At 35.1% G+C, this 20,094-nt stretch overlaps 1 protein-coding gene across 1 annotated transcript in view; it reads left to right on the forward strand.

Moving 5' to 3' along the window:
• LOC137638285 (uncharacterized) overlaps positions 1–20,094 on the forward strand; it is a 302,371-nt gene that overhangs the window by 15,135 nt on the left and 267,142 nt on the right. The gene's annotated exons all lie outside the window — the stretch shown is intronic.

Genomic DNA, 20,094 nt, shown 5'->3' on the forward strand with positions numbered 1-20,094 from the left:
ATATATATATATATATATAATATATACATATATATATATATATATATATATATATATATATATATATATATATACACGCATATATATATATATATATATATATATATATATATACATATATATATATATATATATATATATATATATATATATATATATATATATATATATATATATACTGTATGTATATTCTGAACGTTATTCAACATTTATAATGACATGTTTGTTTTAATTGTTTCAATAGAATATTCTTTTACTCTTCATTTATAATAAACGATATCGTCGTCAATGACCTTTGATGTCAGGATGTCAGAAAACTTCAAATCAGTCATTCAATATCTCTCTCTCTCTCTCTCTCTCTCTCTCTCTCTCTCTCTCTCTCTCTCTCTCTCTCTCTCTCTCTCTCTCTCTCTCTCTCAAGTGGACACTGTTTTTGTGGTATCAATGCAGGTCACAAAGTACATTTCGCTATGCTGCTTTGTTCGCTGATCTAAGAGAATCATTTGTATCGGCCAAAGATAACTACACTATTCAGACATGAAAATATCCTACCCATCAACCTTTTTTTATTTGTGTCCCTTATTTCAAGCAGTTCATACATCCCTCCTGGTCTATACGCTTCCCTAATCTATTGATCAATATAGTTTGGATTACCTCTTTGCCTTCAATGGTTTGAAGAATCTACGAGGACCATCTCTCCTGACTATTCCATATTAATTCATTCCTGTGCAGAATATCAGAGAAAATTTTGCTAATTGACCTCCCAGATTCTAGAACGGGTTTCCTTTTCGTTATAATGTGATCAACCTTTTAGTTTTTCCTTTCTATTTTGTGTTAAATACCAAGTAGCACCAGGATGAGATGTATGGCTTGGATTAGCTCTGAGTAGACTGATAAAGTTTACTACAGAGGATTTGTTTTTTGTGTTTAGATCAGTGGAGAGACTTGTCCGTCATCTATTGCTTTTTTAGCAAGTGAGGTTGGTTATCCAGTTCAGACATCTGGTTATGTTTTGTTTTAATATTTAGTGAAGTCTGCTCTACTTGTCTCTGATTTGTCTTACTTATGTAACAATTATATAAAATCTCAAGCTGAATTGAATGGAGATATGAGAGAGGTTTTGACCTTGAATTTATTACAACTGAATATTAGCAGTGACATTTTTTTTCCTTTAAATAAGAATCTAGACAACATAATTGGATAGGCGTATTCCTTCTCGTGTGCTAAAGTGCCAAGTGAAATACAAAACTTTGTTCAGTGATGATTGTAGACATGCGTATTTGGGAAGACAGGTGAGCTATCATCTTTTTAAGGACAAAAAAATTAGATCTGATTTAGAATAACTTTACTGAGCTTAGAGCTTTTTCTCAGAAAGTTTATGATTCAACTGAAAAGGAATACAATGTAACCACAAAGTAAAGCCTTCCTGATACAAAAAAAAGACCATAAGTAGTGGACTGCCGTTTAATCAGCACTCTTTGGTGTAAATATAAAATTATTAGTTTCTTCTAATATCTTAACTAAAATAATCTAACAACAAACTATGAAATATTGGAAATGAAAAAAAAAATACACATTTTAAACATGATTATACATCAAGAAAATCAATGTTACATTTTACATTACTTTAACTGTAAAAGGAAATCAATCAAAATATTAATATAAAAGAGGACCAGCCAGTAAGGTAGAATAACACTTGAAAATATTTTAATATATTTCTTCAGCTGTTGTGATAATAATGTTACAGAGGCTTCAGGCTTCAGGAAAACGTCGCAAAAGGGTAGCTGAAGTTTCGGTGAAACTAGCACAATGTCTTCGGATTCGAAGACATTACACGAGGATGGCATCAAGTTGGGACATCAGAAGTCTTCTCCAAGAATTCAATGGTAGTCTAGAGCTAAGGCCAGGCTTCAGGAGGTGTTGGCTATTTCTTGTCCAAGAAGGAAAGTTAGGCCTCTTCAATTCGTCTGTATTCCGATGTAACAGGATTTTGGACATAGGCTACTCTCGTCTGGAAGGAGGATCTGAAAATGTCTCTGTCACAATTCTGGTGTTTCCTTGTCCTTATCTCGTCAGTACATGGTTCCTATATGGTTCGGACATAGTCCCTTTCTCTTCCTATCTCCTTTGGACAATCTCTTTCAGTTTATATACCCACGTATGGGTGGACCCATATACGGTAACGGTCATTTCCCTATATGGAGTTTTATTTGCTACAATTCTTCGTCCTGATTGGTTTCCTCAAGAACGCCTAATTTCATCATGCTGTTGAACCTTCTAAAAAAAATCTCTGATACATTGACTAACTCGGATTAGCCATAAAAAAAGCCGCGTAGGTTTCAACTTGTGATGACATTTTTCACAAACAGGGATATTCCTCGAGGCTTGGTTTCTCAAAAAAAGCTAACACTACTGTTTGAAGCAATGACATTTTTGTCCTAGCCCTTTTTATCAAGGCTTGGTTTTTTACCAAAATGCTGACAACAGTGAGGTGTTGACAGCTTTGAGCAAACTCAACGATAGTCGAATCTCATCTTGCTTTTTGTTAGTTTTGATAATATGTACCTTCAATGATATTGCATCTACATATGGCAAGTCCCCAACAGAAAAATAAAAATAAAATCTACATATTTTTTTTAAGGTTAGCAAAGAAAAAATAAGAGGAACAACTCTGTATCATGCTCCAACCTAATATCAGTTAAACATTCTTCCTTCCAAATCCAATTACACAACACAGTGCTACAAAAAACAAAAAAAAAACACTCTTAAATAATTGATGTGAGAAAAAAATGCTTTTCTTATTTTGAAAAATCTTTCGAAAGGCTATAAATTATGACATTAATCTTTCCTTTTATAATAAGAATCTTCTGTTTATAATCTTGTAATCCTCAATCCGAATTCATGAGACCTTCGTTCCTATTTTTAAATCTCTCTAAATAAATTAATGGATTGTGATCTGTACACAGAGTCAAAACAGGACTACTACTTAAATTATTCTTCACTGTCGTATTTAACATTTCATATCGCGTATTGTTCATTTACTGTTAAATTGTCACTGTCAAAAGACTGATGAAATAAGAAAGTCATCAGTTTCCTCTTGAAAGCCTTAATGTCTTCAATCATTCGAATGTTTCGTGGGAGCTTATTATATAGTCTCAGGGCCATACAATAGACATATATCTTGGTTCTAATAGTTTGAAGCCATCTGTAACTATTCTCGTGTCGACACGATTTGTTGGCTGTGCAATATGTAGCAATTCTCTTAAGTATTCTGGATGCCTCGTTTTGATACCTTGGTGGGTTATTGTACATATTCTAAATTCATTTCTCACTTTAATTGGCAGCCAGTGTAAATCGATTAGTATAGGGGTGATCCTTTCTCTAGGTGGGACACCTTTTATCAGTCTTGCTCCTCTGTTTATTATATTTTTCAATTTCTTAAGTTGCACTTTTGGTAAATTGTAGTAGATAGAGTTGCAGTAGTCAATCCTGGTAATAACGCAGTTTATCACAAGTTTCTTACAGAATTCTCGTTCAAGAATTTTTTTTATAAACCTAATATTTCTAAGATGGTAACCAGCAGTTTTTATTACATTATTTATTTGGGCATTTAGAGACAGGTTAGAGCCAAGAAGTACACCTAGATCTCGAACTTTACTAGATATCGGCACCGAGTCATTATTTATGTTCATTTGAATATCACCTAAGTTTCTCACGCTGTTTCTTTTGCCCACCACCATGAATTCAGTCTTATTCTCATTTAACTTTAGTTGTTTAAATGTCATCCATTCTCTAACACTATCAAAGATTCGGTTTAGAGTTTCAGTAATGCCATGTATATCATTTATGGAAAATTAAAATTGTATGTCAGCTGCAAATAGTTTAAACTTCATGCCTTGATAGGATGAAATTCCTCAGGATTCTGGCATCCTTGAGAGGAGGACATTCTTCGGGATTCTGGCAGCACTGAAAGAATGACATTATTCAGGATTCTGGAATCATTGTCAGGATAACATTCTTCTGGATTCTGGCAGCCCTGCCAGGATGACATTCTTCCGGATTCTGGCACCCCTAACTGGATGATATTCTTCAAAATTCCTGCAGCCCTTACAGGATGACATTCTTCAGGATTCTGGAAGCCCTGGAAAGAAGATATTCTTCAGGATTATGTTAACCCTGACAGGATGACATTCTCCATGATTCTGGCAGCTATTACAGGATGACATTATTCAGGATTTACAAAGAAGCAATGGAAAAGTACAAGTTCAGCCCTTACTAGATGACAATAACTTGTCTACTGTGCTGAGGAGCCAGTGAATGTTATAATCTTTCCTATGCTATGTGAAAAGGGTCTGCCTGAAAGAGAGACTGGTTAGTTTAGGAAAAGCTATCTTGACAATAAGATGCCTAATGTCAAACGAACAGACGCAACCATTCTCTACGTCTTTGGGACTTCAAAGACTTGGCTTCAGAAGTTGCAAAAATGAGCCTAACAAAATTAAGTAAATATAAAAGAACGGAAAACCTCTGAGAAGCAAAAGGGTCAAAGAATTAATATGCTATGTGAGGTCCCTTACCTGCTCTAGAGATTGTCCTTTCTCATGCAGAAATGAGGTCGTATTTTGATTATACTGGACTACCTCCTTGTATGCCCTTCACTCCTTAAACTGGTCATCTTCTTGAAAGTATTCACCTAGAAATAAAATGAACTATTAAAGTAGGATAAAATATTTACAAAGTATTTTTCCAGAAAAATCAAATGAATGCTTGAATGTTGGCTATAATTAGTTTATTTATAAAATCAAAAGATTAATACATAAAAAATTAGGCTCTCGTATGTACGCTTGAGTAAATGCTGTTTTAAGTCCCTCACACTTGGTTCCTATTCTTTTTTTTTTTTTCGGAAATGGTTGGAGTCATCCGCTCTGTCACCCATGGTCTGTGAGAAATGCGAGGACTCATCTGGGAGAAAAGGATCATCCTCATATTCTTAGGGTAATAGCCTGCTGCCTTTCCTTGACATGTTGTTACTTTTAGTGAGCCATCCTCTTCTTTTTGTCCTTGTCCCAATAATCTGAAATCGCTACTTCTTTTTCAGTAAAGATATATGCCTTGACTTTTTTTCGGTACTTTCTTAAAGGACGGCCAATAGCGTTACTGTAAGGTCTGACAGACTCGGGAATAATATGCTGGTCTCTTTCTGTCAAAGAGGTAGTAGGCTTACTGCAGTTAGAACCAGAGGTGGAGAGTTGCCTTGTCAACCCCAAAGTCGAGGGCCTATCATCAGTAGGGCTGCCAGGCTCCAATTCCCTGTGAGAAATCAGGCTTAGCTCCAAACCAGGGCCATTTTGTAAAGAGGCAATGCCTCAAAGCCGATGCCCTGCTGCAATGCATGCTTAATATCCTGGATGTTCATCTGACCTTCCACATTGTTAATTATCAAAAGGATCCTATTGTACTAGAGCAAGAGGTCCTTTCCTTGACATACTGAAGTGTCTTAAGGAAACACTCAACATCCATCCATCTATTTTGATCAAGGATTTTATTTTGATCTATCAATAATTCCTCGCATGACGGAATCATTCCTTCTCTTTAGTAGAATTATAAATACTGGATGGGTGTAATGGCCTGAAGCATTCATGATATAGACACAATTTGTGGAATTTCTTTCATGGCATATCTGAGAGGCAACAGGCTGACCATTTTCACATAAGACCTTCACTCGTTTCATCATAGTAAACAAGCTACTCTTATCTATATTGAAGATCCTATCGCTGGCTATCATATACTTTGCCATTGCTTCTGTGTAGGCCTTGAAGTAAACTTCAACGTTTACATTCTTCAATCTAATGTCCCTAGTAATGTGCATTCCCTCCGGAGCCTTCAGGGTAAAAGCAAGGTAGACCAAACTATAGAAAATAACTCAATAAGCATTTAACTACAGTTTTCGCATTGCAGTATCTTACTGAGATTGCTTCCAGGTAATGAGTTAATGTAATTGTTAATAGATAATTAATAGACTTTAGATAGAGAGGGATTGTTCATACAATACATCTGAAGGCTAAAATCACTGGATACAACACCACACACACTCACAGCACAGACTCTATAAAGTGTACAACGCTTCCCAAAGGCTAACATAACTAGTTAGAACACCAATTGCACCTAATGCACACCCTCTAAATTCAACAGTTCGAGAAGACTAAAATCACTGTGAGATCTCTGCTAAGACCGACTCTAGAATGTTTAAAATCCTTCCAGAAACCTAAAACCACTACTAATACCACAATTTTTTCACATACTACAGATCTTCTACAACGTTTAAAACGCTATGCTACCACTTTCACTCATTGCACGGCCTCTCTAACGTTTACAAGGCTTTCGGAGAGCTCAAATCACTAGCAGTTCTCTCGTCAGAAAGCATCTTCAGTGTTTATAACACTAACTTACACTCCCTTACTTCTATGCAAAGGTTCGCCTATATTTTCATAAGGCTCTCCCTCTGATGGAATGTAATGCAACGAAGCCCTGGGAATTACTTGATTAGGTTTACCATTAATTTGACATTCGTGAGTTTTATTTATCCCTAAATGTCTTTCATCATCATATACTGTTTTCAAAATTAAATTTCGAACTTCCTAGAAATTGCTAATTGTTCTATAATCTCCTTTTTGCTAACTGACTTGGGCAAACAGAATGACAAAAGATTCCCCAACTCATATTCAGAAATCTCTGTCAGTGTGTTTTCTTCTCCATGTAACTGGAGTGGCTCATCCATATTCAGAATGTTATTGCTTAAACCTCCTCAGTAACTAATACTGGAATCCACTACAACGACTATGTCTACATCGCTTTTCTTGACAGCTACATTTCAGCTTGGCTAACACTCTTGATACAGATATATGTAAAATATTTTTTTTAGTCTATTTTATATAAATACCTTGATATCTAGGGACAGGTTATCTGTTCCTGATATCATGAAAATTATGGAATTTAATGGATATTACCTAACAAAATTAGAATATTTTAACTTCTTTCCATATTCTACATATGTACTGTTCTCATCAGCACTAACTTTTGAACTTATTACAGCACACCTCTGCTACTAGCCTTTATGGACCAAGAACAGATTCTTTAACATTATCATGGTCTTCACTATCATCATCAGACATACAGGTATACACAGAAAGTGCCCTACCACATAAGAATGACTGTAAATAAAAAATCCACTTGATTTTTTGGACAACCTACTCTGTTTCTTAACTTTTCAAAAGAGGTGAAATATTACGTTATATCATCCTCATGAAATTTTGGCATCAATCTAAACACTGTACCCCTATTTAAATTATCAGAGTCATTGTTCTATGATGAATTACTACCTCGTTTGCTGCCTGAAGCATTACTTCCTGGTTTGTTACATGGTGGACTATTTTGAAGTTTTTGCATGAATCGGGTGATTTCTATGATGTCTGTTATTTTCTTCTCTCTGTCTCTCATTTTCTTCTCTCTCAGCAGCTCTTTCATCTCTCTCATGCATTTCCACCCCTATCTTTAAACCCCATTTGCTTAGAGCATCGCCATCATGACCAAAATGCCTACCTGACTTCTATCAAATTTTGTGTTTACATCACTCATTTGTCTTCTTTCAATATTCTCCCAGTTTCACTTGGTACCATTGTCGAAAATCATGGCAAGGTAGCCAACTGTTATAAGCTGGAAATAGTTTCAGTTTTTTTTTAATATTTAAAATAAAATATTCCAACAACAACCAATGAAATATGAGAAATTAGTATAAAGAAGAAACTCACAAAAAACACTATGTTTATCACAAACTTATCCATAAAAAAAAATCAATGCTGCCTCTTCGGTTACTTTAAATGACAAATAGAATCAATCAAAATATTAACAGAAAAGGGGAACAGTCAGTTTGATAGAATAATACCTAATGTACATTGAATAGTTTTCTTCAGCTGTTGGGATGATAATGGTAGAGAGGTCTTAGCCTTGAGAACGTTGCAGAAGGGTGGCTGAATTTCAGATGAAACTTTAACGATGACTTTGAATTCTAAGATGTCAAAAAAGGGTGGCATATAAATGAAACATCATAGGTTTTCTACAAAGATTCGATGATAGTTTAAAACTAAGGCATGGCTGCAGATAGTGTTGGCTACTTCCCACCACAAGCACGGAGGGATGGTATCTTCAATTTGTCTCTACTCAGCCACAAAAGGATTTTGGAGATAGGCTCTTTTAGTTTTAAGTGAAGGTCGGAAACTTTCACTGTCAGACTTTTGATATTCTCTTGCCTTTATCTCATCATGATATGGTTCCTATCTTGTTCAGATATAGTTTCTCTTATGTCTTATCTCCTCCACACAAACACTTCTTGGAGTTTATATACTTATGTATTGGTGAAGCTAATTACGATGGACAGTAATCATTTCTTTGTCCTGATTAGTTTCCTCAAAATATCCCACTTCTATCACGCCAGAGAGGCTTCTCGGACAAATTTTTCTAGACGTCATGTTAAGCCATAACAACAGTGATATCCCTCGAGGCTTCGTTTCTCAGACTAAAGAGAGGACATCTTGGTTAAAAATAAAGAAGGTTCCTTTATTGCTGCATGCACTCTTCATTGAGGCTTGGTTTATTGCTAGAATGCTGACCTGAGTGAGATGATGACAAATTTGAACCAACATTATGATAGTCGAATCTCGTCTTGCTGAAAAAACTTTGAGAATGAATATATTTTTCTGTTTTAATGATATATACGTTCAATAATATTGTATCTAACCATGACATCATCTTTTACTTAAACCATATGGCTCTGTCAGTCACTGTCCAAAGGAAAAGTCAAGCCTTTTGGCTGATGTGCTTGATAGTAAGCAGAGTAATGAGAAACTTGATCTTCCTTATTTCTGTTCTCTTGAGCCTAAACTTTTGAAATCAAAGCTCTCATGATGGACCTCAATGCTTGCAGAATTATAGACCAAAATTATATTTTTCCTTTTTCTATAAGAACTGCAGATTTCTTAGCTCTAAAGTTTTCAGTTAGTTTCTTCTAGTTAGCAAGATGTCCTTTTAAGACTTGTTGAAGATTTGCTAATGTTACTCGATCATGTAAATACCTTTGTTGAAGCTAAAGTTGTCGTATAATTGACCTCCCTTCTTAGTAGTGCCTTTGACTGTATTAATCATTAGGCCCTTGTTTTCAAACCCAAACATCTGTGAGTGGATGTGTCTTTTCTTGCCAGCACAAATGAAATGAGAGTTCTCGAACAGAATTTCCCTTCTTAAGGCAATAGATAGCTAGCATTTCGGCTATGAAAGCATTTGTATGGTAGGTGATTCTTTGACAGAGTCTCTTCCTTATGAGGTAGAGTGCCAGGAGTTTTAACACTTTTTATGGGAAATTCTGCTAAATTAGGTGACCATTTTTCAAACGCAATGATCTCTTTTCAATGATCTCCCAAACCCGACCATGAGGCATCTATTATGGAGATCATGGTAAAGGAAATCTTGGATAAAATAAAAGTTAAGAAACTCTTAAACTATTAGGGAATTTTAATCATATTAATTAACACATGGTAAGTAAATAGGCCCCAAATCTGGAACCAGGCGCAGGCGCAAAGCAATTTTTCCCAGGTTTTATCCTGTTGCTTTGTCTGTGGCGTCGTTCTCAAGGTGAGCCACATAAGACTGTTATGATACAACAGGGGTAGGACACACAAGTCGGAGCTTCAGATACTCGCAGAGATGTAGCTCTTCAAATTTTTTTTGGTCTCAATTTTGGTACCACACTACTAAACTGTTTTGAAATTTCAATTTCGTATACTTTTACATTTCGCTAAATATCTCAGAGTGATATTAATGAAAGTTAAAGAGATTTTCACTGAACATTGGTGAATAGTGTCGCTATGCAGTGATGTTGCCATCTTTGTGTTAGGCTGTCGGATGTTCAAGTATATAGGGGGAAAACTAAAAAAAAAAAAAAAAAAAAAAAAAAAATTCTTCAGGCTGGCAAAATGCAGAAGAAGTTCCCTTCTGGGAAAAGACTCGATGAGATTTTAGAATCTCTTAGTGATTTTGATAATATTGAGTGTACTGATGACACATGTTTTTATCAAAAATATGGTAACATGCCCCAGGTGGACACCATCGACCAGGGAAGTGTAAGCAATTTTTCCCACTCAGCACTTTCCTGTTCGACCCCATCTAACACCTTTTCAGAAAGTGAGCCTCTATTTCACCTTTCTTCTCATTTTTAAAGCAAGAAGAGGATACAATTCCCCATGAAGAAGGTTAAGATGCCTGTACCATGCGACGATGGTGACGACAACAAGTAGATGATCCTCCCATGACCTTGACCCCGTTCAGGAGCCCGTCATGGGAGGCCCCCATCTCCACCAGTGTGCCATTAATCAGTGCTACTAGAGTGTTATTCGAGTGCCACCACAGTGACTTTTTCAAGTGCTACCCCACTGCCTTCAACTAGTGCCAAGCCAGTGCCTTCAAAGATTACCACCCCAGTGCCATCATTGAGTCCCAAGACAGTGCCCATTTTCACCCCTGTGACAGATTTGGTGTTTTTCAGCCTAGGACCTTGAAAATTGGCTTGAATGCTACCATGCCATTCAACTTTATTATGCAGTTCACCAAAGTTACTTTTGTATAATGTAAATATTTTCTACAGATTATTTTCTATATATTCATACTTTTATATACTTATTTTTCTAAATTTTCTAAATTAAATATTTAAGATGATTGGTTTTTAATTTACTCCTAACATAATATTGAGGAATGAATATTGGTAAATAAGAAACTGAAGGATTTGAAATATATTTATTAATAAAGAAGTTATATCGTCCGAAAGTTGAGGTCTTATTTATGGTACCACATTGGTAATGGCGTACCCGCTTTGGAACTTAACCAACCCAGGGTTAAGGACCATTTTGACCAATACATGAAAGGAATTTGATATTGTCCATGGCCTTAGAATTCTTTTAAAACAACCATATACCTAAGCCTAGTAGTCTTAAAACCCTATCAGAGCTGTCTTTCTCCAAACCCAATTGAAATCTTCAACTACCAAGAAAAACTGGAGATGTAAAATCTTCCCTGGTTACATCCTGATCAAATATATATACCCTTGCTTAGAATTCTTTGCTGTGAGGCTTCTGTTATGGTTAATATGATTTTCCCCATATTACATATGTTACCTAGCGACTTGATATCGTTCCTGAAATTATTCTTGATTTGGTGAGTTGATTAGGATGCCAAGATTTTGAAGAGCCTGCTGAACTTTATTTTTGTATTTGAGGTATAATTCTTTTGTGTCCCTCCAAATAAGCCAGTCATCTAAATAACCTATGATCTGAACTCTCTGGCACCACAGAAGTTGAACCACTTATTTCACTTGCTATGTCAACACTCTTATGATAGTAAGACTTAGGGGCCTTCCAATCAACGTCTTTTATATCAGTAATAAAAGTCTGAGCCCTTCTGATTAGTAATTGGTAACCATGCAATATTATTGTCATTTTGAATGGATCATACAAAGTGTAGATCACTCTATTTTCTGGTGAGCCTTTTTGTAATGAAATCTTAAAAATACACAGCTTTCTATGACTCCTTTTTCTAGCAACGTGCTTACAAAGGAGACGAGTTCAAGGATCCTGTGCTGATGAAAATTTGGGTGTGAAGTTTTTGATATCCTTGAACAACAGAGATCCCTTGGCATTATGCTCTGTGCCTTTGGAGAAAAGGTCATACTTACCCAGAAATGCATGGAGACAACACCAAACTGAAGCCTCTTACTGACATGATCCCCTGGATCTATGTGCTTTACAAGCCCCTTTTGCTTCCCTTGTAAAGTGTCCAAAACCCCTACCTATCTGTATAGCCTAAGTTTGACTAGCCCTGAGATATGGCCTTATATTGAGCGGGATAGTGTTGCTGACCTTGTCATTTCAGAGGAAAATTGGGTGTAGTTGATGTCAAGTGTAGAAATAAGAAAGAGAGGCATGAATCTTCATGGGGTGCTTATGACTCTACTGCTGGGACTTATCGGTCTTTTTTTTTTAAAGGAATATGGGAAAATGTTTTTTCGATATCTCCGGAAGTAAAGTAGCCATTAGCTCCACTTTGACTTTTGCTATGACATCCTTCTCCACATTAAACTTTTTAAGCTTGCGATGAATCAGCTTGAAATTAATCTTATGAAGTTCTGCAAAGCCTTGTAGTTGGGTACGGACAGTAGCTTTATACTGCTGCAGTTTGTTGCGACCCTAAAATCGTTACAGGTTCTTTCAATAATTGAAATAAATGTTTCCAACAACCACCATTGAAAAATGGGAAATTAATATGAAAAGAAACTCACGAAAAAAATACAACATGTGTTATTCAAAAACTTATATATAAAGAAAATCAATGTTACTAAATCGTTTACTTCAAATGACATATCAAACTTATCAAAACATTAATAGTAAAGGGGAACAGTCAGAAGGGTAGAAATACTTAGGGAATGGTTTTCTGCAGCTGCTGAGATGATATGAGTATGGAGACTTCAGGCTTGAGAACGTTGCAGAAGGGTGGCAGAAGTTCAGATGAAACTGGCATGATGACCGGATTCGAAGACTTCACAGAAAGGGTGGCATCAAGATGGGACGTCAGAAGTCTTCTCCAGGAATTCGAAAGATAGATTTAAACTGAGGCACGCTGTAGGCAGTGTGGGCTATTTTTCATCACAAGCAGGGAGGGCTGGCTGCTTCGATTTTTCTGTTCTCAGCCATAACCAGATTTAGAGATAGGTGTTTGTTTTCTGAAGGGAACGTTAGAATCTAGCTCGGTCAGACTTCTAGTTTCTCTGCTTGTTATATCATTAGGACTTGGTTCTCATATCTTTCGGATATAGTTCCTCTCGTTTTTATATGCTGTCTTATCTCCCCTGGACAATCTCTTCTTGAAGTTTATATACACATGCATGGGCTGAGTTAATTAAAGTGGGCATTGGTTATTTCCATAGAAAGGGTTTTTAATCAATTTTGGGTCTCTATTTTCTTCCTCAAAAACGCCCTCTTTGATCAAGCCATAAAAGTTTCTAGAAGAAATTACTGATGCAATCTGAACCATATGTTAAGTTGTGAAAAAAGGGCAGCACGTGTCCACCCATGGTGACATATTTCAAAAACACGGATATCCCTCATGCTCAGTTTCTAAATATATGCTTACTCCACTGATTAAGACAATGTAATCCTGGTCAAAACCGGATAGTTCCTTAATCTCGTCAGGTGCTCTCGTCGAGGCCCTGTTTACTTTCAAAATGCTGACAACAGTGAAGTGATGACAGGTTTGACCAAACCATACGGTAGTCGAATCTCGTCTCGCTGCTCACACTTTGGGGATAGGTGTTTTTGTTTTTTTATAGCATATCCTTTTAAAAGTATTGTATATACCCATGTCACGTTCCCCAAAAATAAAATGAAAAGAAAATCTACTGATTTCCCTATTTTTTTTAAATGTCTGCTATGAAAAAAAGCATTCATCCCTGTACTGAGGAATATTTGCATGAAGCTTCAAATTAACACCACCCAAATATTCTTCTTTCGCATTCCATTAACTCAACACAAAACTCAGTGAAAAAAGAAAAAAAATACACTATTTGTTGAAGAAAACAAAAATTCTTATCCTGAAAAATCTCTGGAAAGACTATCAGCTATCACATTATTCTTTCCCTTTGCATGAATTATCTTCAGATTATAATCTTGTAGCTTTAATCTCCAATGCATGAGACGATTATTCTTATTCTTACATCTTTCCAAGTAAACTAATGGATTGCGATCTGTGTACACAGTTCAAACAGGACTACGATGTACATCAATCTCAAAGTGCTACAAGATGAAACTAAACTAAAAAAATTCCTTCTCAATAGTTGAATAATTTATTGAGCTTTATTCAGTTTCTTTGAATACTATGCAACTGAGTGCTTCGTCCCATTCACTTTATGCAACAGGACTAATCCTATACCAATGTTACTAGCATCTATCACTAAATTAAACTCCTTGCTAAAATCGGGTAACATTAATAATGACTTGTGAAGCATTACAGCCTTTAATTTATGTAAAACTTCTACATATTCCTCATTAAACACAAAACTTCGTCCCTTCTTAAGATGATTAGTTATGGGAGCGCTTATTTCTGAAAAATTAGGTACAAATCTACGGATGTATGAAACCATCCCGAGAAATCTCATGGCCTGTTTTTTAGTTGCTGTTGTTAAGAAATTCATGATGGCTACTTTATGCCCTAAATAAGTGATGGTAAATCTAATTTCAATAACAACACCCATTGAAGTCAATGATAGATTCTTATTTCTTTTGCATGCAAACTGCATAATTTTATAACTTTTCAGATATTTTAACACCAGTTGGGATAAATTAAGCTAAGTATAAAAAAACATGTTATAAACTTACTTTGAATTTCAGAATCTACTAAAAACGTGGAATAAATAAAATTTTATATTTGTGAAAATTTCTTTGATATAAAATGAACATTCCACTGACAAACACCAACGTGGCGATGGAAGGGATAAGAAGGGGTAGGATATTGCGATTGTAACTCGGGGGCGAAATTAGGAAATTGACTAATTTTTGGGTTTTATGTAATATATGCAGCACTATAGTATCCTCAAACCAAAATATATTGCTATTAATGTAAGGAAAAAATAGCAAACCCTTTTTATACATACTCTCATATTAACGTCCCAGGTTTCTTTTTTTTTTTTTTTTTTTTTTTGCTGCAATGAAACCATGAATAAGGTTGAAAAATCTTGTATTAGTTTCTGATTCTTTTACATGTTCCAATAACACCAAGAAGAAAACCTGAATATATACAACAAAAGTGACCAAATTTCCCGTGTGGGTAGACAGATTCTGGTACTGGTACTATAGGGTAATTACCATTCCTGCTACTCCTAGTTGTTCTGAAGAAGTCAGTTAAAAAGCTTAACATTCAGGATTTCTATAGTGTCCTTGATACGTTGGTGTACTCAACATTCTAAAAGGAAATAGAAAGGCTGATTAAAGGAAATATAAATAACACTCCAGTTTGAGTGAGAAAAAATTCTAAATACAAGTTATCTGCACGTTCTACCAAATTTTAGAAAATCTAATCCTCAAGCTGTACCCGGGAGCTGGAGTCGACACACAAACAAATGCATACACAAACACACACAGACAGTTATGTTGGAAAAGCAGGTGAATCCTGTGTAATTGAAGTTCCCAATGTTTTTTGCCAGAGTGAAAGGTTCTTTCATAGGTATCATGGTCATGGGTACTTCTCATTCTTCAATGTTCCTAAAGCTTTTAACTCTTCAAACAGAGTGAAAAAGAAAAAAAAAATTTGGTCGAAGGGAAATCATATTCTGCGTTAAATAATGTTTGGTCTCCAAGGAAATCTCTGTGAAAAAAATATTTTCTTCCCTGCTCTAGGACCAGTGTATCAACATGCAAATCATTGAGTCAGTGTGTACAAGTCAGACCTTTAGGTTCAAGCAAATGGCGATTTTAGCTTTCTGAAACCGTCAAAATCGTTGTAGAGATCCCTTAGTATACGGAAGTGTTTGTTTAGTCAGAGATCTTAGCCTTTTAAAAGCGTAAGTACAGAGATTTTAGCCTTCTGGAAAAATTTTGAACGTTATCAAGGTTGTCTGAACCAAGAGCGGGCTGAAAATTGTACCTTCCAGAAGCGTTGTAAACGTTGTATATACTGTCTGAACAAAGATTTAGCAGGGATTTTCGATTTCTGCAAGCGTTTTAAACTTTATAGAGGCTATACAATGAGTGTGTGTTGGGTTTTAGCCAGTGATGTAAACTTTTGGGAAGCATTATAAACATTGTCAAGATTGTGTGAGTAAAGAATTACCATTGAGTTTAGCATTCTGAAAGAATTGGAAACGTTTTAAGGGCTTTCAATGAGCACTTATAGTGTTATGGCCAGTAATTTTAACCTTCTGGAGCGTTATACACAATATAAAGGCTCTCTGGGGATTGAACACCTAACAATTTTAGCATTTCTGAATCATTGTAAACGTTTAAAGTCCGTGCAGTAAGGGCAAGTGGTTATGTTGCCTGTTATTTTAGCTTTCTGGAAGAATTTTAAACCTTGTAGAGACTAGGCAGTAATTGTATGTAGAGAATGAATGAATGATTTGAAGTTCTTTGACATCGAAAACTAGGCAAAAAGTGCATGTGGTGGTATACCCAATTAACTAGTCTAGTTTTTCGATCTCCTGATAATAAAGCTCTCTTGGCGGACCTTGATGCTTATTTAGATGTAGAACCAAATGGTTAGGTAGCAAGAAGTGAAGCTTTTAGCACTTTTTGGAGAATTGGTAATGTTACTCCATTATGTATAGTATTTGTGGTAGCTTAAGACCAACTGATTATGGACCATTTTCTATAACTCCCATATTATCTAAAGTTTTTTTTTTTTTTTAAAGTCTCTTGGCATAACGTCCATATAATTGGGCAAAGGCAATACTCTATGCCTTAATTTGCAATTTATCTTTCATAAAGGCCTTGTGAAAAGTTATGCCCTTCTCACAATCTCAAAAGCTGTAGAGAAATGCCTTGATTAGGGATAGGAATTAATCATGATGTCATTGTTTTTTAACTCAAAGGGTTGGGAGTGGGTTAGTCTTTTCTTAGCATCATTATCTAATTTCTAAGTAAAGATTAGTGGCAACCAACATCGTGAGTATAAGAATGTTATATCCGGTGTTCACCTGGGAAGTCTTCTTGGCTGATTTTCATATTATATAGGCGACAAATGAAATGTAGTTTTGGCCTAGAAAACAAACTCGTTGCATACACAGATGATGCTACTTACTTTGCATCAATTCTATCTTTGAATGTAGATCTGGGGTTGCTAAATCAATTAATAGAGATCTAGCTACAAGTAGACAATGTTGCAAATTATTGGGTATGAAGTTGAATCTACAAATCTCAAAGTAATATCAAAAGTTATCTGTGGACAGTTGCTGCTAAACATATGGATCTCAGCATTAATAATTCTTCTTTAACTATGGTTTACAGTTTTTAAATTTTAGTAGTGATTCTTAACAAGAAATTTACTTTTGAGAAACACATTAGGTCCGAGTCTTCTTTAATTGCACAAAAAATTTGCTTATTGAGAAATTCTTTTGAGATTATTATTGATTAATCTATTCTGAAAAAGTGTTTTATTTCTCTCATTTTACCTTGTTTTCAGCACTGTTTTTCTGTCTGGTCTTCAGCTGCAGATTCCCATACTTATTTGTTGGATAGGAGCTTACAATCTATTAAATTTCTTATCCTGATATATATATATATATATATATATATATATATATATATATATATATATATATATATATATATATATATATATATATATATATATATATATCTTTCAATATCTGGCTCTGTATTCCGATTAGTTTCTTACGCATATTGTATAAGTTTTTTTTCAAAATTCTGACCATCCTTTACATTTATTCATTCCCAGTCAGAACCACCCTTTTCGTAATACTAGGTATAAAGTTAATTCTCATAAATAGGTCTTTTTCACGATGATAGTCAATACTTTACTGTAATCTAGAATCTTTGTTCCTGGTATGGCCAAGTTGCTGAATGATCTTTCTATTCGGGTAGTTGAATCGGTAGAACTTCAGAATTTCATATGAGCCTCTTTTCATAGTTTTTCTATGGAAGACCTCTTTCGATTATTGTTTAAATATTTTGGTTTAAATGTTTAACACTTTTCATAAAGTTTATTCATTTCCTTATCTCCTTCCTCAATGGGCTATTTATCCACGTTAGAACCATTGGTCTTAAAGCATCTTACTTTTCCCATTAAGGATGTAGCTTAGCTACTACTACTACTACTACTACTACTACTACTACTACTACTACTTATGATAATGATGATAATAGTAAATGTTAAGCTTCTGGAAAATTAGGTGCAGTGAATGCAATTGGAGTTTTAACAATGCAATTGATGATGCAATCTGTGATATCAGCTTTCTAGAAGCTTTTTAAGCCTAATAGATGCTGTGCAGTAAGTGCAGGTTGGGGGATAAGGTTTGATATCAGCTTTCTAGAAGCTTTTTAAGCCTAATAGATGCTGTGCAGTAAGTGCAGGTTGGGGGATAAGGTTTGATATCAGCTTTCTAGAAGCTTTTTAAGCCTAATAGATGATGTGTAGTAAGTGCAGGTTTTATGGTAATAGGAGATTTTAGCCTTTTGGAAGTATTATATGCATTATAGATTTTGTGCAGTAAGTGCACATGGGGGTTTAGCTTGTGAGGACAAGACGAGCAGGGAGAGACTGACAATTTACTGCAATTGCAACGGTCACTATATTACAGAGTGCGGACGGATAAGTAGCCCAGGAGGGAAACCTTTCCAACCACCACAATCATTTGTGTTTTGATTCAAATATAAATATAAAATACCAAGGCGGTAGCCCTATGAAATATACGATATTATACACGGATATAAAGCTCTCAAAGAGCGCAATATTGTTGTACATAAATCCACTGTGTGAAATAAAGGATAAAGTTACAATATATAGATAAGAGTTCAGGGGGAGGAAACACGGCGGGTAAGACGATGTCCTTACAAGCCTTTCATTTTAGCCTTTTGGAAGTATTTTAAACATAATAGAGGCTGTGCAGTAAGTTCCAGTGGTAGGGTACAGAGGGATTACAGCCTTCTGGAAACGTTTGAAACATTAAAGAGGGTGTCTGAGCAAAGATCTAACAGTTATTATTACCGACAGGAGGCGTTGTAAATTTTGTAGAGGCTATGCATTAAGTGGAAGTGATTGTGTAGCCAGTGATTTCAACATTCCTGAACTATGCTAGATGTTGCAGCCAGTGTGTCTTAACGCCAATATTAATGCTGAATAAATGATGACCTAATTTATCTGTTCTTTGCAAACACAGTATGTCAACATAATCTGCAAATCAGAGAATAGACCCCTCAAAATGCTTCATTTGTAGTCTGCAAATAGCCCAAGTACTTTGAAATTCCTATTTCTTCATCCCTTGAATATATGTGATACATTACCCCTCATATTCAATGATGGTAAAGCATTTTTTTTATGAAAAGGTAAAGTAAGCTTCAGCAGTGTGCAAAGATCTTCTGTTAGACTGGTGAAACAAAGGAAAGCATCTTGGCATCAGGGGAGAAACCCCAGGAGAGAATCCTAACTCATTTTGTTATCTTCAAATAGCTTGGAAGATTTACTTTGATAACATGCCTTCAATATCAGCTGCAGCAAAGTTCCACTGATTACATATTCAATAAAAAGTAAAAGTATACGACTGGTGGTAGGCTAACGGTGTCATGGAATCACAAAATACAGGTATGCTATTAGCTATCCTTTCAAATGGATTGAAATATAATAGCAAGTGCATTCGCCTGCCAAGTGATTGCTAACTTGTTCGAAATATTTTGCTCAACTGGTTAACAACTATGTTCTTTATTATATCGTAAGCATTTTACTTCTTCCCTTAGGTATATTTTTGAAAGGATATATGAAATGATTGAATATCTTTTCGCAAAAGAAATTATTTTCATATTTACATAATTAAAGAAAAAAGAGAAATAAGCATGAAATATAAAAACTTTTGTTCATTAATGGATGTAAACGAATTAGTAGCTATCATATATTGTAAGACACGATATTACTATTTTATTCAATTATAATATGTTCATTTATATTTATTATCATTACATTAAAGCCTTTTGCTGCAGTTTTTTATATAATTTAGTTAAAGCCTACGTTTTTACTTGAGAGTAATAATCATTATTAGAGTTTTTACTTTGATCAATTCTATAACTATTACTTCATCCAGATGAGTGTAGAACAGGCGAAAACTAGGAATCCAGTCAACTGATAGTGAGAAAAGAAAGATACAGTATTCTTCAAATATGTAAAAAGGGAGAAATTTTTATTTTTTTAGTTAGTTTTTTATTTTTTCTTACCCTTCTGAAGGTCTCATAAGACAGTCACACGGAGTCTCCCTCTTCATCTCAGAAGATATTTATA

The sequence above is a fragment of the Palaemon carinicauda genome, chromosome 3 (genome assembly GCF_036898095.1).
Source record: "Palaemon carinicauda isolate YSFRI2023 chromosome 3, ASM3689809v2, whole genome shotgun sequence".
NCBI classification, from domain to species: Eukaryota; Metazoa; Arthropoda; class Malacostraca; order Decapoda; family Palaemonidae; genus Palaemon; species Palaemon carinicauda.